The sequence below is a fragment of the Schistocerca piceifrons genome, chromosome 3, assembly GCF_021461385.2.
Source record: "Schistocerca piceifrons isolate TAMUIC-IGC-003096 chromosome 3, iqSchPice1.1, whole genome shotgun sequence".
NCBI lineage: Eukaryota > Metazoa > Arthropoda > Insecta > Orthoptera > Acrididae > Schistocerca > Schistocerca piceifrons.
In genome coordinates, this window is record NC_060140.1 from 552,234,380 (window position 1) to 552,259,769 (window position 25,390).

The following is a 25,390-nucleotide window of genomic DNA, read 5'->3' on the forward strand; positions in this document are numbered from 1 at the left end:
CTTTTGGTGCCAGTATTTATCTTTGTGCCTACAAAGGATGCCTGTGTAGCGCTACATATATTCGATGGCAGAAGTTAGTTATGGCGGCACCTACCAACATTTTTCAGAACTTCCGCTTGCTTCGCACTCGATTCTAAGCCGCAGGCGGTTTTTTGGATTACAAAAACCGGAAAAAAAGTGCAGCTTAGATTCGAGTAAATACAGTATGTATAGTCTACTCATCTCTCGTTCCCATTTCCACTGCCTCCTCTCTCTTTTGCTCTCAGTGTTACAATCTCCATCCACCTCTCTTTCTCTTTTACTGCCTCTGTCTCTCACTGACCATCACTACCTCCTCTCTCTTTGGCTGTCACAGCTATTGTCTTCACCAATCTTTCTTTCTCTGCAATTTTCTCTCTCCCACCACCACTGTCGTCTCTCTCTCCTTCTCTCTCACTGGTACCATCTCTTCTTTCTTTCTTTCACTGTCACCGTGCTGTCTCTCTATTACTCTAAGCACAAAAAAGTATGAATATGTTTGATTGCCAAAATTTCTGGTGCGGAAGGTAGAATGAGGATTGAGGTAGTTGGTTTCCCACTTTATTGTCAGAGTCTTTTTAAAAAAAGTGTATTCACCTTTTTTGTGCTCTGACAGTAGTATTTCTCAGTTGTTTCCCCTCTTTTTCCTGTTACAGCAGGGTGTGCTGCTTATATGAAACAAATCCTGTAGGTCAGTACAGTTTTGGCAGTTTATTCATACACTTTGACAGATTTACATACTTTGATACATATAAGCACCAAATAAGTAAGCAAAGCATTAAGTTAACACAAAATCAGCTACCATCCAATGTCAGTTCACTTCACACTACTTTAGACAAAAATGCACAACAATTTTAGGCTACATTTACTGTATACAAAAAATGCAGTTGATTTTCAAGTACAAAGAATTTCACATGATAAAATAATTTGTTGTAAGGTGCTTATGCTGCCAGGAGGCACCATCAAGTCATTTCCAGGTCAACACAGCCTGTATAGGCATGGAGTACCCATTATACAGAGACAACAAGTCAAAAGCTTTAGTGGTGAAAAAATGGCAACTAAAAACACAGTTTGGTGTCCCCAGAGCCCTTGCCACATATAAAACTACATCTACACATCAGAATGGATATTATGTGCACATTTTATATGCACAAATACAGTCACTTTGAACCTGTGGGTCTTGAAATGGATAATGATATTGGAAAAAGTTTCAAGGTTCCCTCAGACCATCATCTTAAGAACATATGGTACAAATTTTGACAATCTGTCATGAATAGAAATTACGGAAGTGGACATCCTCAGAATCGGTACTCTGGTACCCAGAAATCATGAATTTTCAGGTGTATCTTGAGAAAACAGGAAAATGGCTTTTCTCGATAAATGTCATAAGTATGTAAAGTTAAAATTTGAGCCATTTTCTATGGTTAGTTATTTAGATAATCACAGCCCATGGTGCAAGAATGGCAAAAAACCATTTTTGCGATTTTCTACATAAATATGGTAACTTTGAACCTCTGGATCTCGATAACGGATAATGATAATGAAAAAAGTTTTGAAGTTCCATGAGAACATCATCTTAAGAATATTTGGTAAAAATTTAGACAATTTATCATGAACAGAAATTATAGAAGTGGCTGTCCCCATAACTAATACCCAAAAGTCATAGTTCTCTGGCCTTTCCTCAGGGACCAACTACGAGCAAAAGATGCTTTTACAAACCATCTAAGGTTCAAGCTGGACCACACCTAGTGCAAGAGAACCAACTAAATTGCTCTATTTGTTTCGGCTTGAGGAAGTGTGTGATGTTTCAATTTTGACCCCAAGCTGGAGGATAGCTACAGTATGCCCGTTCTTCTGATAGGTATACAAAGGTTTGCTAGACCCAGGGCTATCCAAAACATTTGACTATCGTGCATGGACCAATATCTGGCTAATTTGCTGAAGTTGCATCACTAAAGGATCTAACACTTTTATCTGCACAAGTCAGTGTTTCATTAATCAGTAATTTTAAGTGTTGAACAATGCTCACATTGTGTTTCTCGCAACTTTCTGAGAATTTCTAGTGTAAGGATTGCAAAAACAAAACAAATATTGCACAAAAAAATCATTTCCATTCTTCACATAGTACTGCCAGTTTTACATTTATCTTTTTTTAAACACATGGTGCTATTACAATTATTTTTTCTACATGGTGCTGAAATATTTGTTAATTTACAACTGACAATAGAAAGAAAAGCTTGATTTGAATTAAATATACTCACTTTTAGAGTGACATGTAAGTGGCACTGAAACATTTTTTAATTTATACTTCATAATAAAAGGAAAAGTCAGATTGGAAATAAGTTTAGTCATTTTTGAGTAAATGCAAATATTGTGAAGGCCATGAATGAATGGATGAGTGGGTGAACTGTAGAATTTATCCAGCTGACAACACCAAATCCAAAACTTATATAGTCCAATCAACAAAGTGATGTTCCTATCATATAACTGTCTCTTCGGGGTACACTGTTTTATTGTAGCACTGACCATATCAGTGGTGAGGTCTGCATGTCCAAGTGGTGCTGGGGACTATGCTGGTGGTAGCATAGTTACTGGCAGGGGCTCTCAAACCAGGCAGGTCTCAGGTACCCAATCCAAGGTGTGGTGTGATCCATGCTAAGGGGTACATGGCACATGGGAAGATGTCTCATGAATCGTGCCCCAAAGACACAGTAATAAGCCTTACTCCAGTGTGGGAACTCACTGGTGTCAGTCTAATATAGCCTGCATTGTCTTGGAATGAAAATGGAGAACACAGAAAATAGTTTAAAAACTGAGAAATTTGAGAATACCACAAATATCAAACATCGGGTTTGGAACCGATGGAAACCATTTCTGCAACTGATTGGATGACAGACCAATCCAAGAAGGGGAAAATGCTAGTGAGAAGCTCGTCTGGATCAAGATCAAATCCTTATCTAGGGCTCAGAGAAGGAAACATCTTGGAGAACAAAAAGAAAAGGAAGGCACCTAATGGTTTCCCAAATGCAAATGGGGTAATTAAATGGTCTTAGAACAAGAGAATGAGGGAGGAGTCTGTTACTCCCATTTCCCAGGATAACTGGATCCAGAAAAAGCTGAGGCAGGAAATAGAGAAACAGATCCATACACTGCAGTATTGGCATTTAGAATGTTGGTTACCCAGCAGCGATATCCATCGGTCAAAATCACCTTGCAGCAGAAGCAGCTAGTTCAGATAGCTCTGTTTGAAAAGATACAAGCCTAGGCCCCAAATTCATGAGGGTCTATTTGGATAAAGGTGCTGTAATCTTTGTCTTTTAGGAGAATTGAACAGAAGGCTGGCTTAAGGGGGTGGTGCACAGGATATCTCCATGGGCAGAAGTGAAGTTGCGGGTCAAGATAGCAGTGGAATTCTACAAGACCACAAAGATATCAATTAGAGTACCAAAACTTAACGATGTTTCTCCAAAAACTCTGTTCAAGAAAGTAAATGTGCAAAAAACCAAGAAATCTCAGCTAATACCTGGGGGGTAATCAAACAGAAGCTTGCATCTGATGACTAAACTTTCATGATGAAAGTTGGCAAGGAATGCCTGAAGGGGATGCAAGAGCAGGACATAAAACTACGTGACAAAGGAATAACAAGGGAATTTGTATCAGCCCCACCTTACCTCCTTAATGACGATAGTGGTCTGTTATGACGACAGTACACTTCCTTCCCAGGAAGCAAAGAGACTGGTAGACAGCTCCTTGCAGCTGCATGGACAACTGTTGATCGGATGTGATTCCAATGTCCACAAGCTGGTGTGAGAAAGCAACAGCAAAGGTGAGTTCCTACTTGAATACCAATTTATAGATCTGTAATAGGGGTAGGGAACCTACCTTCAGGATAGCAAAAGGGAAGAAATAAGTGGCATAAATTCTGGGCCAATCTCAATGGCATCTGTCTGCTTCCATAGCTAAGTGGCCAGAGTAGATGGCACCATGGGACTTGGCAGAAAATGAGGGAAGTAGAGAAGGGGAAAATGATTAGTGGGTGTGTCGGTGGAATATAAGGCTGCGTTGTGCTTGAGTGGGAGGAGGAGGATGGTATAGGTAAGTGGAGGATAGGGACTAATGAAAGTTGAGGTCAGAGTGGTTACAGGAATGTAGGATATATTGCAGGGACAGTTCTTACTAGCACAATTCAAAAATACTGGTGTATTAGGAAGGATCCATATGATGCTGGATATGAAGCAGTCACTGAAGTGAAGCACACTGTGTTGAGCAGCATCTTCAAGAACTGGTTGGTCCAACTGTCTCTTGGGCACAGTTTGTCTGTGGCCACCAAAGTGGAGGGACAGTTTGTTAGTTGTCATGGCCACGTAGAAAGCAGCACAGTGATCACAGCTTAGTTTGTAGACCACGTGACTGCTTTCACAGGTAGCTCTGCCTTTGATGGGATAGGAGATGCCTGTGACCAGACTGGACTACATGGTGGTGGCAGTGATGGTGGTGGTGGGATGATGTATGGGACAGGTCTTGCATCTAGGTCTAAAAACTGATCCTGCCCTAATAGTTCTATCTGCCAACAAAGGATCCACCAGCATGGTTTTGCCCAACAGGGATTACCTGGTCAAAGGACTCCACCAACTGTCAGGTTTGTTCAACTACAAACCCTGCCATGTGATCCCATTCTAGAAATCCAATAGCATTTTGAGTTCCTCCTCAAATCTTTATGCCTATCCCATGATCTCTCCCGAGTCTCAGTCCATAAAGCCAACCACCCAGGGCACCCCTTTGTGGCCGATTACTGTGCTCCCACTGAAAAAATCTCTGCTCTTATAAACCAACACCTTTAATCTATTACCCAGCCTACTCACCTATATCAAAGACACCAGCCATTTCCTTCTCTGACTCTCCACAGCTCCTGCTCCTTTATCACATGATTCCCTGCTCATCACTGTTAATGCCACCTCCCTCTACACTAATAGCCCCAATGTCCATGGCCTTGCCACTACTGAACTCTACCTTTCACAATGCCCGACGTACGGATAACCTACAAGCTCCTTCCCGGTCATCACGACACATTATATCTTCATCCACAATTACTTCCTCTCTGGAACTCCAACTGTTAAGCAAATCTGTGGTACACCCACATGGCACCATTCTATGCCAACCTCCTCATAGGCCATTAGAGGGGTTTTTACTAACCACCTAGAATCCCAAACCCCTCACCTGCTTCAGATTCACTGATGACATCTCCATGATCTGAACCAATGGTAAGGACATCTTATCCACATTTCTCCAGAACTCAACATTTTCTGACCCATTCCATTCACCTAGTCCTTCTCAGCACACCAAGCCACCTTCCTTGATGTTTACCTTCACCTCAAGGCTGGCTACATCATTACCCCCATCCCTATCAAACCTACTAACCACAAGCAATACCATTACTTCGACAGTTCTATCCAGCCTATACCAAGATGTCTCTTCCATGCAGCCTAGCCACCCACGGCCATCACTCCTGATGAGCAGAGTCTCACTCAAGCCTTTGCAGACTAAAATTACCCTCCAAACCTTGTTCAGAAATAGATCTTGCATGCTTTGTCTCTCCAGTCACCTAATACTCCCACATACTCTGACCATAAAGGAGCAGCTCTCTCATGACTCAGCACCACTGAAGCACCGCTGGAGCAACTGAATCACATTCTCTGTCACGGTTTCAACTATCTCACACTGTGCCCTGAAATGAAAAATATTTTACCCAGTATCCTTCCCATCCATTCCACAGTGGTGCTCTGCTGCCCAACGAATACGCTGAAGAGCCAGCACAGATATCTGCGGCATGTTGAACGGTTCTCTTCAGTTGTCATTGGTCCTGTTCTTGCAGGATCTTTTTCCGGCCGCAGCGATGTCAGAGATTTGATGGTTTACCAGATTCCTGATAGTCATGGTACACTCATGAAACGATCGTATAGGAAAATCCCCACTTCATCGCTGCCTTGGAGATGCTGTGTCCCATCGCTCGTGCACTGGCTATAACTTCACGTTCAAACTCACTCAAATCTTGATAACCTGTCATTGTAGCAGCAGTAACAGATCTAACATCTGCACCAGACACTTGTTGTCTCGTATAGGTGTTGCTGACCGCAGCGCCATATTCTGCCCGTTTACATATCTCTGTATGTGAGTATGCATGCCTATACCAGTTTCTTTGGCACTTCAATGTATATGCAATTTCCTTGTCCATCCCTAGTCAACCTCTGCTCCCAATTCCTTGCCTCATTGCTCAAATGCCTGAAAACACAAGACTTGTCTCATACATCCTACCAACACCACCACCTACCCTAGTCTGGTCATAGGCATCTCCTTTACCATTAAAGGCAGTGTTACATTTGAAAGTAGTCATGTGGTCTACAAACTAAACTGCAACCACTGTACTGCTTTCTACATCAGTATGACAACTGACAAGCTAACTGTCTGTGTGAATGGCAACTGACATACTGTGGCCAAGAGCTAGCTGGACCACCCAGTTGCTGAACATGCTATCCAGTACTATGTGCTTAACTTTAATGACTGCTTCACAGTCTGCATCATCTGGATACTTACTCATAACAGCAGCTTTTCTGAACTGTGCAGGTGGGAACTCTCCTTGTAATATATCCTACATTCCTGTATTTGGAGTGGAAGGAATGGAGATGGTCTCTCAGGAAGGCATCAAGTGAATTTTTATCTGCTTCTTTAAATACATACCTTTTTGCATTTATTTTTGGTTGATTTTGATGTTATGGTGTTCCATCTCACTACAGTGACCTTGTGGTCACTAATCCCTACATCCATCATGATGCTCCCTGTTGGCTCAGGATTATTTGTTGCTAACAGGTCAAGAACATTTTCGCAATGATTTGAACTTTGAGTGGGCTCCTGAACTACCTGCTCAAAATAATGTTTGGAGAAACCACTACATCCATCATGATGCTCCCTATTGGCTCAGGATTATTTGTTGCTAACAGGTCAAGAACGTATTCGCAACGATTTGAACTTTGAGTGGGCTCCTGAACTACCTGCTCAAAATAATGTTTGGAGAAACCTCTTAGCAGTTTTGGATGCTGTTTCATGCCTATCACCAAATTTAAACATGCATTTTTGGCAACATGTTGAAGGTAGATTGATGACAGCACCAACTATAACTGTATGGGTGAGGTACCTCTTTGAAATGAGACTCAAGTTTGAGAATGGCAAGAAAACTGGAAACTTTTATTATATCCAGAATCCCACACTAAAGTAATGATTGTGGTAAATGTAGGACTGGTCGGGGAAATGCTGGCTGACTATACCATAGTTTCCAGTTTCTTCAATAAACTTTTCAATATAACAACTTGAAATAGGGAGCAATGGAGAATGAACCATGATTTTATTCAAAAGACATAATCCAGTTTACCAAGCCAAAAACGTGCTGGGGTTGGGGGCTGTGGTATATGGGGTACAGCCTAGACTGAAGAGTGCAATCTCTCTAGAGATGATGGCTACAGTATTTCATGTGGAGATATTTGCTATCAGAATGTGCTACAAGGGTCATGGTATACTTGGTGTCCCACCTTAGTCACCAGGTGGATTTTCTCTGGTGTTTCGGCACTTATTTGCTGTTTTGTTTTTACGAAGTGTAGCTGGAGTCAGCCCAAACAAATACACCTCATCACATCAGTCATGAAATGCACTGTGATGACAGAAAGCATTGGTTTGTTCCTCCTTAGAAACTTTTTAAAGCGAAATTGTGTGTGTCCATTCAACGTAGCTGTCCCACATTAGTTTAGTGCAATATTTGTCATGCTTGAGGAAAGTAACAGGAGGAACTTGCTAGGGCTCCCTGGTCACTCAGAAATGGGTGATAATGAACAAGCTGAGAGGTTGGCCAGGACAAGAACGGTGACTCAATTTGTTGGACTTGAAACTGTCTTAACCAACAGTAATGGGATTGTATAATAACTGGTTAATGAGACAGCACACATGATATTGTATGAAGATCCAGAAACAAAAACATAGCAAGCTAATGATGCCAAAACCATGTTTTAAGAGAAATTGTGCAATAGTGGGCTTGAACAGGAGGTAGATTAAACTCATAGTAGGACTAATGACTGGCACTGGGAACTTCAGAAAACACTTGCATATGATGGGCATGTGGAGACTGTGTGTATGGGGAAGAAAACTGCACCACACTTAATCTTCCAACATAAAGTATTGGAGGTGAAAAAACACTTAATATTTGGGTCATTAATTCTTGAAGAAATTGTGCCTAGTAAAGATCTAGTAATGATTCTTCTACTGCTCTTAAAGGGAGAGAAACTACACAGTAAACTTAGTTTTGGTGCAGGCAATTAGTAGATCAAATCAAGTCATGCACTGACCAGCCCCATTAATGTGATCATCTGTCAAAAGCCTGAATGTAATACCCAAAGAATGATGAATACTTGTATTGATCCATTGTACGAGGGTAATCCCAAAAGTAAGGTCTCGTAATTTTTTATAAGTACAGAACTCTGTTTGTGTGTCAGTTGGTCACATTGTTATGAAGAGTGCTTCACACACTGTGTGTCAACATGCGCATGGTGCGCTGAGGCGCTCAGTCTTGGCCTGACAGCCGTTGAGAATGGAGCACCTGTTGGATGTTACCACCAAGTGTGAATTGCGTGCAGTTATTCAGTTTTTGAATGCAAAGGGCACTGCGCCGATTGAAATCCATTGCCAATTGATGGATGTGTATGGTGAGTCATGCACGGATGTCAAAAATGTTCATAAGTGGTGTAGAGAGACTGCAGCTGGTCAGACTGAAATTCACGACGAACAAAGGAGCGGGAGACCGTAAATTTCTGAGGAGCCAGTGTTGCAGGTTGAGCAAAGCACGCGTGAAGATTGGTGGATCACGCTGGATAATCTCTGCATGTTGGTTCCTGAGGTTTCCCGAAGCACCGCTCACAGAATTGTAACCGAAACATTGAACAACCGAAACATTGAACAACCGAAAGGTGTGCACAAGATGGGTGCCAAGCTTTCTGACTGAGGGCCACACGCAGCAGCAAGCTGATGCTTCCCGTGCATTTCTTCACCACCTTGCAGCCGAACAGAACAACTTTCTGGACTCAATTGTCACGGGTGACGAAACCTGGTCATACCACTTTACACCTGAGACCATGCAACAATAGCGCGAGTGGCAGCATCCTTCTTTGCCAAAGCTGCGGAAATTCAAACAAACACAGTCCGCCGGTAAAGCACGACAACCATTTTTTGGGATCAGAAAGGGGTGTTGTCAGTCGACTTTATGCCCACTGGGACCACAATTAAGTGAGAGACTCTGAAAAAACTCAAATGGGCAATTCAGAACAGGAGAAGAGGAATGTCTCCACGACAACGCTCGCCCACACATCGCTCGGCAAACTGTTGCTCTCCTGCAACAGTTTCAGTGGAACACAATCGTCCACCTACCCTACAGTCTTGACTTGGCGCCCAGTGACTATCACCTGTTCCCTAAGTTAAAAGAACATTTGGCCGGAAAGTGATTCAGCCCCAATGACGAGGTGAAATGAGAGGTTAATAACTTTCTGAACAGCACGGCGGCGAGCTGGTACGGCACGGGCATACAAAAACTGCCAATGCGTCTACAAAAATGAATCGACAGAAATGGTGATTATGTTGAAAAATAGCTAAATGTTCAAGCTGTAAACTGATGCAAACCATTGTAGAAATAAACAGGTCTATGTGCTTATAAAAAATAGGAGAACTTACTTTTGGGATTACCCTCATACCTCTCCTCTCTGAATGGCAAGATCACCCAGGGATGCCACAAAAACATTCCCCAGAGGAGAATGCTCCCTCTTCTGATCAGGAACCTTCTGACGATTGTTGCGGGGTGTCCACTTTCGACATTTCATGCTGTACATGCCAAAGCCCATCTGTCTGATGGAGGATAAAATGTGATTATCTGAGAAGGCCACTTGTCACCGCTCAATGGATGTCCAGCTGCGGTACTGGCACGCAAATTCCAGCCTTTGTCACTGACAAACAGCAGTCAGAACAGGCACACGAGCTAGGCGCCAGTCTTGGAAGCCCATACGTAGCAACATTCGCCAAATGTTCGTTAAGGAGATCCTGTCGGTAGCCCCTCAGTTCATCTGGGTGGTCAGCTGCTTAACAGCTGTACATCTCTTCATTCGCACACATATCTGCAGCCGTCGTTCACCCCCGTCATCTACTGCCCTCGATGCTCCGAGTTGCCTCAGTGCTGATTTTGGATAGCAACATTTTGCCTTGCACGATATACCTTTTGGTCCAAAAGCCAATGACCATGCCATTTTGGACCTCATATAAATTTCTCTGTTTCTACATCACGACAATGAATGCACTGTTTTAGCATCCCTCCTGTAACGCTCTATACTCCACTGCTAGTGTTGCCACCTGTTGCCTGTGAGTGGTTATTGCAAGTTGATGTCAAACGTGGACAGTGGTCACATTAATGTGACTGGTCTGCGTATAATAATAGGAAGCAGCACGAGCACTGTCTCAGTGTTGCATGTGAACTGTACACAGAATCTGATGTCCAGAAATTAATACTGTGTGCAAGATGCCAAACATTGTCTTTCAATCCCCAAGATCCCATTAACTTAAGAATACATTAAAATGAAAAAATAAAAATGTCTGATATTTTGCAATTGGTTGATCAAGTGAATGAAACTAGTTAAACATACTGGTTTGACTTACTATGAAAATATCGTTTACGGACTGCTTAACTCATAAAACAAGAGCGATTCATTGGTTAGCTCATAAATGGTAAACCAGCACACGGCTTCTAATATCTTTCCAAAATATCAGAACATCATCTCACTGAAACAATAAATTTTAAAACATTGTCCAACTGTACCCATCATTATTTAATATAGTGGGCACAACGTTGGTTATTCTTAGACAATACAAATTACTGTTACTATAGGTTATCCATCTTGAGCTGACTGCAATCTAATCAAAAAAGAATTACACCAGACACATTTGACTTTAATTTATAAAGCATCTTCTGTGGTTATTGGTGTTTCTTTACATAATCTACTCCTTCCCTTCTTGCTAGCCGCGATTGGGTGTCGAAAGGCTTCATTTCATATTTGCACTTGGAAGTTTTTGGCACTCTGCAGTATTTCTCATGCTGAATTATTTACACTTCACTTTCTTAAACTATTTCTCATTCCACAGTGTTTATGCCTCTTCTTAAACTATTTTTCTTTCCCCACTGCCACAGTGTTTATGATATGAGACAAACACTGTGGCAGTGCGGAATGAGAAATAGTTTAAGAAAGTGAAATGTAAATAATGCAGTGCAGGAAATACTGCAGAATGCCAAAAACTGCCAAGTGCAAATGTGGAATGAAGCCTTTTGACACCAACCAGTGCTATCAAGGAGGGAAGGGGCAGAATATGCAAAGAACAACAATAACCACAGAAGATGCTTTACAAATAAAAGGGAAATGCTTCTGGTGTAATTCTTTTTAATTAGATTGCAGTCAGCTGACAGATAACCTATATTAACAGATGCTGCGGAAGGCGGCCATGCAAACAAATGTACAACACAAATTACATTTATTGGAAATTTTACATACTATCTAATTCTTAAGGGCGACTACTGTATATTGGCCATATGCCAACCATATTACATTTCCAACACAATGTCTCTTTTTTTGTGTGTGTACCATTGGCCTCAGGTGTTTCTCCTCTGGAGACTGTTCACAAATATCACAAAGGCATTGCCGATCTGTTGACACACCTGATTGCTACAGGTGCCACCAGCAGGCACCAGCCAGTCTCACAAGTACTGCACACATCAGCAATGGCAGCACAGCTCTTGAGGGACCAGTTTTAATCTGTGGGTCACGTGTTCATTGAAAACCCACAGATATCCTCCCAGCTGATGGATATTTAAGTTGTGGGTCTACTCCCAGCAGGTAGCACTCCATTGCACACTCAGCTCCAGACCAGACACCAGCTGCACCTTGCAACTCATCAGTCGGAGCTACGCCAAGACCAACCCAGACACTAGAATTTACACCATTGTGCTGCAATCAAGTGTCGTTGTCTCAGCATCACAACGTTGTAACACAGTGCATCACATCGCTGCTTCGCAACATGCTGCACTGCACTACGGTCATCACTTCAATGGCCACAGAGGATGAGACTCCACAATGGGACTGGTATTACCACAGTAGATTTTGTTTCCGTAATTCTTATGTGATCAAGGATCATCTTTCAGTTGTTATCCAGAACAATACTTTACGTTTAGCCTGTACTGTTATTGCAACTTGGGAATCATCATTCACTAATCAGCTATCACTTGCAACCTTACCACTCAGGCAGGACACTAAATACGGTGACGAGAATAAAAGCTCCGCTGGCTCCAGCATCAGCCCCTGATCTCACCTGCCACCCAGTCTCCACCCTCTTCCGGCCATGTGTGATGCTCCTGCAGCCATGGCTGACCCTCCTCTCACATGTGCATCAGCCTGGTTCCACACTGGTGAGGCAGATTCTGTCTGCCCATGCTACATATCATCCCATTCACCGCCCATCCGCTGTCAGCCTCTAGCCACACCTAACATTTTTCTGCACATTGCTGCCATGGTTGGCCCTTCTCCAGAGGTTGGTGTTACCTGTGAATCTGTTGGTGACAAGGATTGAGTCTATACACTGCAGCTTCAGGAGTCATCTACCATTGCCATCTTGCCTGGCCACCATGCCCCCTTCCTTAAACCATATGCCCAATGCTAATCTGCAACTTTGTGCTTCTGCCATGAAGATAGCGCCATGGCCAGCTTTTCTTGCAAATGTGGCACAGCCCAGATAATGTCACCTGGCTTGACCAACATCAATCTGTTTCAGACTCACTCCCTCTGGCCATTTGCCTGACTCTCTTCCATTCCCCTGTGCCTTTGCCATGAGGCTGCAGCCATGGCTGGACTCCCTCACAAGGGTAGTGCACTGCACCGACTGGCACTGAGGTTCTGTCTATGTTACCTTCCACAGTGCCTGATGCTGCCCCCATGGCCCAGCTTCACCATGATGCCACAGCCACAGCCGGCCCTCTTCACATAGCACCACATATCAACTGCCACCCAATCACTGCCCTTTCCTCGACACACCTCATGGTGCCTGCCCTCTGTGCGTTTACCTTGGTTCAGCAATAGTGGGCCTCCATTTCTACGATGAGGCAACACCATTGTTGACGATGAGCATGCAGACTGCAGTTCCAGTGTCATCCTCCAATAACAATGCAACTGAACCCAACGTTGCCCTCCCATAAATGTGCCCAATGCTGTTCTCTACTTCACATCCCCATTCACATCAACATAGCCATTGTTGAGCTCTTCCTCTATGGAGGACAAGGTAGCACAACATAACTTTTCCTCTGGGTAACACACATCCCTTCATTATCTTTCAGTAGTGTAGATCTTTCCTGTGCTCTTTGCATGCAGTGATGAATTTTTCACTGCTCTCCTCTACTTCTGTACACCTACCAGCCCTACTGTTCTCATACTATAATCCGCCACATTACAAAAGTAACTTACCACATACCTAATGTACCTGCCCTTCCCTTACCCTCTCACGATGAGACTGCTGCCTTACAGCGTCTCTGTTGTTGTTACCTCCACACTCCTGGCACTTGCATTGGTCAAGTCCAGTTTCCCTGTGCTGACTCTCCTGCCTTTTGTCTTCGCTGCACTGCTCAGTTTGTCCATAATCTAGACAGGAACCACTTCATGACCTTGGATTCTGGGTTCCTGGTATTCCTGGGTCGCAGCCTTAGCTCCCCGATCCCTTGGCCCTCAGCATCGCACAGTGGAATCACTGGTACTTTGGACACTTGTCACCACTGTTCTCCCTTGCCAGCTTTGGTGTCTTCCCTTGTGGGAGAACAGGTGTAGCATCTGCAAGCTTCATTTTTGCCATCTCGTCCTTGAGAGGGAAGGGGTGCCATATACTGGTTGAACACTGACTACATTATGCTTCCAGCACTACACCTTTGCCCTTCAGATTTTCCAACACTTGGCCCACAGATGTTCTCCCCTCCAGAGACTCTTTACAAATATGACAAGGGTGTCACATGTTGTGGACACACTAATGATTACAAACAATCAGCTGCCACACCGATTGCTACAGGTGCCACCAGGAAGCAGCTCACAAGCTGCTTGTGCATTAGCAACTATGGCATTGCTATCAAGGGACCAGTTTTCACCTGCAAGTCTTGTGCCTGTCAAACAGCTGTGGATGCCTTTCTGCCTGCTGGGTATTTAAGTTGCAGCTCAATCTCCAGCAGGCAACACTCCTTTGCTCAGTCAGATCAGAGCCAGGCACCAGCTGCACCACACATCTCATCAGTCAGAGCTTCAGGGAGACCAATGCAGACACTCACATCTACATCACCAAGTCGCACCCCACTTTCTCAATGTCATGACATCATAACACACCACACTGCACTGCTTCACCATGCACCGCAGTGCTCTGCACTGTAGACATCACTTCAACACCCACCCAGGATGAAATGCTGCAACGGGACTCATATTATCACGGCAGACTTTGTTTCTGTTTCTCTTATGTGACAAAGAAGATCTATCACTCGTTATCCATACCCATAGATTATGTGAACTCTATAATCTTAAGAAAGGTGTATTTAATTGCAACCTGGAATCATTATTCACTAATTAGCTATCACATTCAGCCTTATCACAAGGGCACTAAAGCAGCAACAGGGCACTAAAGCAGCAACAGGGCACTAAAGCAGCAACAGGGCACCAAAGCAACAACGTGAGAAAGAGCTGTACTCAGAATAAAATAAAAAAATTCACTTTCTTCCAGACAATTTTTCAGGGAAGGTCAGTTACTATGCAAAGTATAGATTTGAGGTAATCATAATACACATCCCCTTCATCAACTGAAACAAGGGCTAATTTTGAATGGAAACCTATATGTCAAGTGGCTTGTACCGTACGTCTGGACGGCCTAAAATTGGTCCCAACACTATATAGCGACTTCATAAAGTAAGTTACACATGTCGTCTCACCCTAAGATGCTTATGCAACAAAATTAGCTCATTGTCAGCTGAAGGTACATGTTCAGAGTTTACTGCAGGCACAGTTCCACTGCTGTACAGATGACAAGTGCATCACAGTGTAGGAGTGAAATTTGATACAGCAACTCGAAATGAAATCCAAGATTGAAGCATGTGGGACAGGACAATTCTTGTGGGCAAAATACCTAAACAATACACAGAAATTCTTGTGGTGTATGGAGCAAAAGCAATGTCACCTCTAGCCATAATGAAATGGTATCAATAATTGACCAAGACTACACAGACATGGGTGGTGCTGATTGGTAAAGAAGACTGTTGACATTGAGCATAGAGAACAAGATCCAGACATTCAAGCAAGACCATCTGCCAAGAAAGAGATTTTTCAGCCATGAGGGTGTCCACACAACGGTTCTCAAATCGTTCCATGACCACGGGGCAATTTCTATCATCGAGGACTTGAGCAAATGGTAGAACATTCAGACTGTTGTTTAAGGAGACTTAATTACTATGCTGGAAAACAGCGTCATATATCTATGTCACTATGAAGTGTAGTAAAGCATTCAATAAACGTTAGCTGGTCTGACACAATAATATGTAACTTATTTTTTGATGCCTGCTCTTAGCAAACTTTGACCTAGGCCAGCTTTTTATTCTCGTAATGGATACATCACCAAATGCTGTGAGAGTAGTGCTCTCCCAGAGTGATATTTCAGGGACTGAGAGGCATGTGGGTCATCTAATTGTCTCTATGTTATAAAGCTTCTCTTCATAATGGCAGAAGATAATCTCAAAAATATTTCCAACTGAAGGATTATCACATACTTTGGTGTCACCGCCAGACACCACACTTGCTAGGTGGTAGCCTCTAAATCGGCCGCAGTCCGTTAGTATACGTCGGACCCGCGTGTTGCCACTATCAGTGATTGCAGACCGAGTGCCGCTACACGGCAGGTCTAGAGAGACTTCCTAGCACTCGCCCCCAGTTGTACAACCGACTTTGCTAGTGATGGTTCACTGACAAAATACGCTCTCATTTGCCGAGACGATAGTTAGCATAGCCTTCAGCTACGTCATTTGCTACGACCTAGCAAGGTGCCATGTTCAGTTACTATTGATATTGTGAATAACGTACAGTCAAGAGCGACGTTCACCATTTATGGATTAAAGTTAAGTATTCCACCAGCTACGTCCATTTTTTCTAAAGTCTAATTTCCTTGTCCTGTTCCAGACCTCACGCCAGCCTGCGTGAGCTAAAACGCGTGCCTTTCGGCTTCCTCTAGTAACCCGGTGTTGGCTCTCCTGCCAACCCACAACATTGGCGATGAGACAATACCACGTTCATAACTATACTGCCCTGATTTAGTTGTGTAATGGCTTCGCCACCATCTCCAGATGTACTGTCCGACTTTTATCGCTTACAGAATCAGCAGACGCAGGCCTTACTGGATGCCCTTGGACAGCTCGTCCAGGGTCAACGTGCAATGCAAAACGACGTGGCAGCCGCCGCTCCACCGCTAACGCAGCCACAACACGCAGTTGCACCAACTTTTCGTCCTTTTAATGCTGCACTGGAAAGCTGGATGGAGTGGTCACACCAATTTGGATTCCATCTCGCCACCTACAGAATTCAAGGTAACGAGCGGCAGCCGTTTTTGTTGACCTCCGTAGGGGTGCACACGTACCGTGTGATAGTCAAATTATTTCCCCGACGCAACGTAGCAACTCTGTCCTACGACGAAATTTTGTCTGCATTAGATGCATATTTCAAAGAATCAGTCAACGTAGTTGCCAAATGGTATACCTTCTTTCGTACAAAACGTACGGCAGGTCAGACTAATCGGGAGGGGGTTGCAACATTGCAAGGCCTTACTAGGGATTGTGCTTTTGAGTGTCAATGTGGACTCCCTTTTCAGATACTATGGTACACGATGCAATTGCACAGAACGTTTCTGATGTTCATATAAGGGAACAGATTTTGAAACTAGTCAATCCCTCCTTTCAACAAGTTATGGACATATTGGATTGGCAGGACACACTTGACTTTGCTCAGGAATCATTTGAAACTTCGCAGCCATGTGTCAGGTTAACCGGCCCGCCGGGCGAGCTGCACGGAACAGTAAACAGTCGTCGCGCCCGGCCGCGCCGCTGCCGCCAGGCTCTCAGCCACGTATACCGCGCCGGCAAGCAAATGCAGTGCTACAATCATGCCCGTGGTGTGCTACTAGACATTCGCGTGGGAATTGCCCGTCATGCCAGGCTATTTGCTTTTTCTGTAATAAAAAAGGACATGTTCAGAGTGTTTGACAGAAAAATCTCCAATCGGCAACTCACACCCATTCCAGGCCCTTTGCTTCGCACCGGAATTGGAATCGAACCAAGGATACTCAGGCTCGCGACACTTCACCCATGGAAATTCATATAGTTCATGCCACTTCGCCCAGTGCCACTCTCTCTAACAGTGACTGTGTTCGTCCCACAAATAGTGTGCGTCGACATCGCAAGAACTCCCGTCAAGTCGCAAGTGATTTTGTACCACTGTCAGTTCACGTTGCACGAAACACTCGCTCTTGTCGTCAGCAGGGCAATAAACTTTTTGTGGGCTTGGACATTAACAGCAAAGTGATACCATTCCAGCTCGATACCGGGGCTGCAGTTTCACTGATCAATCAAGACACTTACAAACTGTTGGGCACACCTCCGTTGCGTGCCGCAACTGTTAAGTTAACTACCTATTCAGGTCACAAGATCCCTGTGTTAGGACAGTGCAGCCTTCTTGCAACATACAAGGGACAAACAAAACTTGTGTCATTTTAGGTCTTTCGTTCTTCTTCTTCAGTGAACTTGTTTAGTTTCGATTTATTTCAGTTGTTTAACTTGTCTATAGTAAATCAGGTCCTATCAGTGAACCAGACTGTGCCTTCCGACAGTGTTTCTCGTCTATGTGAAGAATTTGCAGACATTTTTGCACCGGGCCTCGGTTGCGCTAAGAACTATAAAGCACATTTGGAACTGAAAGTCAACGCGCAACCGAAATTTTTCAGAGCGCGCAATGTTCCCCAAACATTGCATGATGAGGTCGCAAAAACATTACACGATTTGGAATCACAAGGTGTAATTGAACGTGTGCAGGCTTCTCTCTGGGCATCGCACTTAGTAATTTTGCCAAAACCTTGGGAAAATTGAGACTTTGTGTGGACTTCAAGGCAACAGTGAATCCACAACTAGTGATTGCAACTTTTCCTTTACCCCGCCCGGAAGATATTGTTGACAAACTGTGCCCGGGTAAATATTTTTTGAAGTTGGACCTAGCAGATGCGTACTTGCAAATACCGGTGGACGAAGAATCCCAGCGTGTTTTGGTGGTTAACATGCATCGTGGTTTGTATCGATTCAAACGACTGCAATTTGGGTGTGCATCCGCCCCTGCATCGTTTCAGCAATATCTACAAACTGTTTGTGCGTCAGTCCCTACTGCAGCAAACTATCTGGGCGATACTGTGATCTCCGGAAAGACGGAAGAAGAACATTTAGCCAATCTCAGAACATTATTTCAGGTCTTGTGACAAAATGGTCTTCACTTGTGGAAGAACAAATGTGTGTTTTTTGCTCGTGACTTACCCTACCTGGGACATGTACTCAATGCCCAAGGCATACATCCCAGTCCCGAGCACCTTCGTGCCATACAAGACTTGCCTTCGCTGCAGAATTTGAAGCAGCTACAGAGTGTGCTGGGAAAAATTAACTATTATCATCGCTATGTTCCGCATGCCTCTTCCATTTCAGCTCCGCTTCATCGCTTACGCCGTAAATGTATTCCGTTCGTCTGGGCGACGGAATGCGAACATGCCTTTCGCCAGTTGAAATCGGCGTTGCTTTCCAATACTTGCCTTACGCCATTCAATCCCCAGAAGCCCCTTTCGTTGATGGTGGATGATGGATCGCACAATCGCCCTATTGCCTTTGCGCCCAAATTGCTCTCGTCTGCACAACAAAATTATTCACAGATCGAGAAAGAAGCATTGGCTCTCATATTTGGTGTTACAAAGTTTCATGATTTCTTGTATGGTCGCCACTTTACCATCATCACAGACCACAAACCTTTGACATCGCTTTTTCATCCGACCAAGCCTGTACCTCCACGTACAGTGCAGAAATTCATTCGCTGGTCTATTTTCCTCTCGCAGTACTGCTACAATATCTTGTATCGGTCCACTGCTAAGCACGGAAACGCCGATGTGTTGTCCTGTTTGCCTGTTGCTGAGGATAGAGCATATGATTCCTCAGAACTTGCTTGCATGTTTATTGATTCAGAAACCGATGACGTGGTCGAATCGTTTCTGATTGATTTTCATCGTGTAGCAACAGCCACAGCTGCCGACCCTGTCCTTGCTACCAATCTGCGTTTTGTTGCTACGCAATGGCCCTTGTCAAAGTCACGGATCGGGGATCCGTTGGTTAGCCGATTTTATGCTCACCAGGAGAGACTTTTTGTACGACGTGGTGTTTTGCTGTTGTGTTCTGATAATGATCAGTCCAGGGTTGTGGTCCCACGTTCGTTACAGTCCTCTGTCTTACAGCTTCTCCACCAAGGAGATTGGGGTATAGTGAGAATGAAACAACTTGCTCGTCAGCACTGTACTTGGTTCGGAATTGATGCCATGATTACGAATATGTGCTCTTCTTGCATGGAGTGTGCCGAACAACAATCAGCACCACCGTGGAAATTCTTTGCATGGCCAAAAGCCACTTCCCCTTGCAAACGCTTACACAACGATTTTGCAGGTCCATTCTGGAATGTTCGATGGTTGGTTGTGGTAGATTCATTCAGTAATTTTCCTTTTGTTGTTCGGATGTCTTCCATGACGTCATCTGCCACCATCCAAGCGTTATCTGCTATCTTTTGCATTGAAGGTCTTCCACAGACTATTGTTTCCGACAATGGCCCACAATTCATGTCCGCAGAATTTCAGTCATTCTGCAAGGCCAATGGTATTCAACATCTGACGTCCGCGTCGTTTTCGCCACAGTCAAACGGTGCCGCTGAACGATTGGTCAGGACTTTCAAGTCACAGATGTTGAAGTTGAAAGAGTCGCATTCTTGGGAGGATGCGTTATTGCTCTTTTTGTCCTCGTATCGCTCTCAGCCCCGAGAAGGTCGCTCGCCGGCTGAGTTGCTTCACGGTCGCCCTCATCGAACCTTGATGTCTTTGCTACATCCGCCGCATCAGGTGCCTGTGCAGTGGCAGACACCTGCTTTTGCCCCAGGCGACGCTGTCTACTACCGCCACTATCGAGGTTCACGGCGTTGGCTCGAAGGGTGCATTTTTCGCTGCCTCCGCCGCGCTATGTATCTGGTTTTGGGGGCCTCTAGTGAGGTGCGTCGGCATCTCAATCAGCTGCGCCTCTGTCGTCGCACGGGATCTGCCGCTCCCTGTCTGCTTCCAGCGACGGTGCTGTCCGGTCAGTGCCCTGGGGACCCATCTACTGGCTCGTCTCGGCCCCAGGTATTACCGACACTGCCTTCCATTTTGCCCCATGGCGACGCGCCGCCGCCGCTGCCTGTTCTCCCGCCGGTGACGCCCGCAGTGGACGTGTCGCTGCAACCGCCGGGTGCCTCCCTGGGTCACGCGCCGCCGATCGCTTCCCGTGACCAGTTGTCCTCCGACACGGAACTTTTGCCTGCACCGGACCATATGTCGTCTTCGCCCGTTGGGTACCACGGACCGATGGAGGTCGACCCTTCGGCCCCTCCTGTTGACGTGCACCCTGGAGCAGGTTTTCAGGCGTTTCCTAGCTCCCCGCAGTCCGAATGACAGGGTGCGGGTGGCACAGCCTCGCCTGTTGTTAGGCTCCCCACCTCGTCGCATATGACAACATGGGGTCCTCCCCACGGCGGGCGGAAGCCTTATGCCACAACCGTACGCCGATTTGCGGGGGAGGAATGTGGTGTCACCGCCAGACACCACACTTGCTAGGTGGTAGCCTTTAAATCGGCCGCGGTCCGTTAGTATACGTCGGACCCGCGTGTCGCCACTATCAGTGATTGCAGACCGAGCGCCGCTACACGGCAGGTCTAGAGAGACTTCCTAGCACTCGCCCCCAGTTGTACAACTGACTTTGCTAGCGATGGTTCACTGACAAAATACGCTCTCATTTGCCGAGACGATTGTTAGCATAGCCTTCAGCTACGTCATTTGCTACGACCTAGCAAGGTGCCATGTTTAGTTACTATTGATATTGTGAATAATGTACAGTCAAGAGCGACGTTCACCATTTATGGATTAAAGTTAAGTATTCCACCAGCTATGTCTGTTTTTTCTAAAGTCTAATTTCCTTGTCCTGTTCCAGACCTCATGCCAGCCTGCATGAGCTAAAACGCGTGCCTTTCAGCTTCCTCTAGTAACCCGGTGTTGGCTCTCCTGCCAACCCACAACACATACAATAGTATCTAATTATTTATAGTCAAATTATTCCAGTACTTCTGCCAATGAAATGGGAAACAGCAACTCACATTCACACTCTTTTCATCCAGCCTATAATACTGAAACATTGAAGTTGTTATGTATCTTTAAGACCCAGATGCCCAAGACTGTGGAGAAACACCCACAGAGATGGTTCTAACACTGGTTTACAGCACTTACACGCCAATGACTGTTGATGGAACGGCTGCCATAATCATGGTCACCACAAACATACTATAATCCATTTTGTTATGCCGTAAGACAGTAAAAACCCAGTGGTATTTTACGAGTGCCCTCATATGGACTTGATAATACACTGCTACCCTAGCTCAATTTTGGCAGCCATCCACAGCCACAAAGGTGCCATCATTTATATTATTACAAATGAAGCAGGAGATGTCACTGACCACCATAACCAGCTGTGTCCATTTCCGGTAGCAAGTGTAGGCATCTCCTCAGAAAGGGTGGCCACAGCGACACTCCCTGCCACTTTTGGCCACTCCACATTAGCACATTCCAGAGAAAATAATTTGGCTATTCTTTGAGCCACATATCTTTTCTTGGGGATGTCATTCAGCAAAAGGCATCATTATGTCAGGACACTTTTTGTTGCCCTTTGAGCAACAATCATAACCAACACAGGTCACTCACCAAGTCACTGGACCAGAATCAGGTATCTCCTCTGACTTTCCAGCTGAACTTCCTTTAGGAACCTGATACCATCTCCTTCCAGGAAGTCACAGCTGCTACCAGAATTCGTGACACCTACACCCTGGTCATTTACTGCAGTCTGATCTCATCCCTGGACACCAATTAGGCTAGTTAATCCTACGCCCATCTGCTGTAGTGGGGAGGTAAGTGGTATCTATTCTGAAAAATGTAGTGGTAGTGCACAGTATTCAAAGCAGCCTGCAGAGCTGTTTGGTAGCACTAGTGAGCACATGTAAATTCACACTGTCTATCTTTCCTCTGCTTACTCACCACCATTTAGCAAAAGGGTGTACCACTGGCTTTGGCTGCAACGAATGACAGTGATGCTGGCCATGAAAGAAGTGGGTGACTTCACAATTTGAGCTACTCTTTCATCACCTAACCACACATTGCATATCAATTGAGTTTTGCTTTTGGATTTCTGTATGGACAACTGGGGCCTATTCTGCTGTGCACACCATCTTGGCCTTGTATCTGGATTCTTTCTCTCTGGATACAGTACAGAACCATCTATATGCCATTTTGGACTATGACTGTCAAAGAACTGGTAAAGTACTCTGTGGACTTGTGTGAGAGTGTTCATTAGCTGTGTGTATCATTAATACTCTCTGTTTTTTTGTGAACTCATATGTCTTCAACTTGATAATTAATTGATTTTGTCACACGATGTTGTTCTCCATCTCTCCTGAGATGATTTGACAGGGACATGGCCTTGCCAGCTACTAATTGGCACCCCTTTAAGGGTTTGCATCTTATGTCCTAACAACTCATTTTCATATATGGCATCCAAGTGCAAGTGACACCACGAACTGCAGGACAGTGATTCTCAGAACACTCTGTCTGCAAGTCCTGCAGTTGATGTGCTAACGACACAGAGCTATGTTGTACATGAAAAATCTTGTCATTCATACCTGTGTGTTCCTCCCATGTGCCCCAATTAAATAACATATCCACAACATTATTCACCACTGCCTATGTCAGAGCATTCTTTGGATCCACATGACTCTTCCCTCATGATTTTTACTACAGAGAAAGCCATCTTCACAGCATTGGTAACAATATTTGTCACTGAGAGCACACTATGTACCTTCATTTCAGATAACAGTCTTTATTTTATATCTTCAAAATTCAAGTTTTTTGTCATAGAAATGGAATCCAACCATGGCCTTATTTCACCTAGTTTCCAATACAGAGGTCAAGTGTTGGTGACAATGTTCAACATATAAATGCAGAAAGTGATGGAGACCAAGTCAGCACGGGAAACCCTCATCAGTTTTTTGGCCACATATTATTACACTCTCATCAATGGTTGAAGCCAGCAGAAATCCAGCACAGATGTCAGTGCCAGTAACTGCTTGTTCTGTTCCCTGTAGCACTGCCAGCTGCGACAGAACAGCAGCAAATGCTCTTCTTTGTGGGCTCTTAGGGCTGAACATACACTTTCGGACAGACACAAGAGTGGATTCCAAGCAACAGAGGATTTCTGTTGCTGTCTGTCAAGGATGGACAGTTCACTTGCCACCACAGTGAGCAGTGACCAGAAGACATCTTTCTAACAACATAGCCTCAAGCAGGATACCAATAGTTATCATAGTAGTACCCATGAGTATTACAATCTCTCTCTGCCTCACCACTAATATCTACACCATCATCATAGCCATCCGTCACTGCCACAGCCACCAAAATCAAGAAAACAAGAGTGAACAGATTGGCGGTGAAGGGGCTGGACCCTCTGCCACTGAGCAAATCCACCACTTCAACCATGATACCCTTGACTTCAAAATAGACTACCAGAACACCCTCAGTAGAACTGGCCTATGGCCACCAGCTCCCAGGATACAGAAGTTTCTGGTAGGGATTTCAGGGACAACCTGTTCCCTCCCACGATAAACTGGATTTCATACAGGACTTCTTCACCAGGCTGTTGTGATCTTCAGACCCAAGACTAGCCTTGTGCAGCCCTCCAGACGAGTCTCACTTGTTCAAGCCTCTTCCTCCCTGCATAACAACTATATCCTACATCCATTTGAACCTGCTAACATAGTCAAACCCTTTGGTGTCACTAAACAACTTTTACTCTCTATACTCCCCTCAGTCACCAAATCAATGATTCCTTGATGCCTCAGTATGCCTTGTACCAGCACATGTTGTGCTATAAATTTATCTTTTTCCCCCCATTTGACTCAGTACATTGTCAGCATTTATCTGTTCTACTCATCTAATCTTCATCACTCTCTTGTAACACCATGTTTCAAATATATTCAGTTCTGTTCTTGTCTGAGCTGTCATCTGTCATAACTCCCTTTCCATGCAAGGACACTCTCCAGACAAATACTTTCAGAAAAAAACTTCCTAGGACTTAAATTTATATTAGCTGTTAGAATATTTCCTTTTTACATTAATGCATTTCTTGCTATTGCCTTGTCTGTATTTAAATGCTCTGTACTTCAGCCATCACAATTTACTTTGCTGCCCAAATAACAGAATTAATGTAATGCTTATAGTACCTCATTTCCTATTCCAATTCCCTCAGCACAGACTGACTTTATCTGATTACATTTCATTACCCTCACTTTACTTTTGTTCATGTTCATCTTATAACTTCTTTAAAAGGCACTATCCATTCCTCACAAATGTTGTTTTAAGTCCTCTGCTGTCTGACATAATTACGGTGTCATCTGCACACCAAAAAGTTTTTATTTCTGCTTTCACAACTTTAATTCTCTTTCCAAATTAATCCTTGTTTTCATACAGCACTTCTTCAGTCTGCAGACTGGAAATATCAGGGATGGGCCACAATACTGTCTCACTTCCTTCTCAACTACTGCTTCCTTTTCTTGTGCTTCAACTCTTTATAACTGTGATCTGGTTTCTGTACCTGTTGTCAATAATATTTTACTCTTGGTATTATATCCCTGCTACCTTCAGAATTTCAAACAGTGTATTCCACTAAACATTGGCAAAAGTTTTCTATATATCTACGAATGCTACAAACATAGGTTTCCCTTTCTTCACCTTATTTTATAACATAAATCTGAAGCTTGTATTGCCTCATAGGTCCCTTCTTCAAAACCCAAACAGATCTTCCTTAATATCAGCTTCTAGCAGCTATCGTATC

General features: G+C 44.2%; 1 protein-coding gene across 3 annotated transcripts in view; it reads right to left on the reverse strand.

Moving 5' to 3' along the window:
- Nucleotides 1-25,390, reverse strand: part of LOC124788088 (tetratricopeptide repeat protein 17) — a 337,226-nt gene that overhangs the window by 44,854 nt on the left and 266,982 nt on the right. The window lies entirely within an intron of this gene.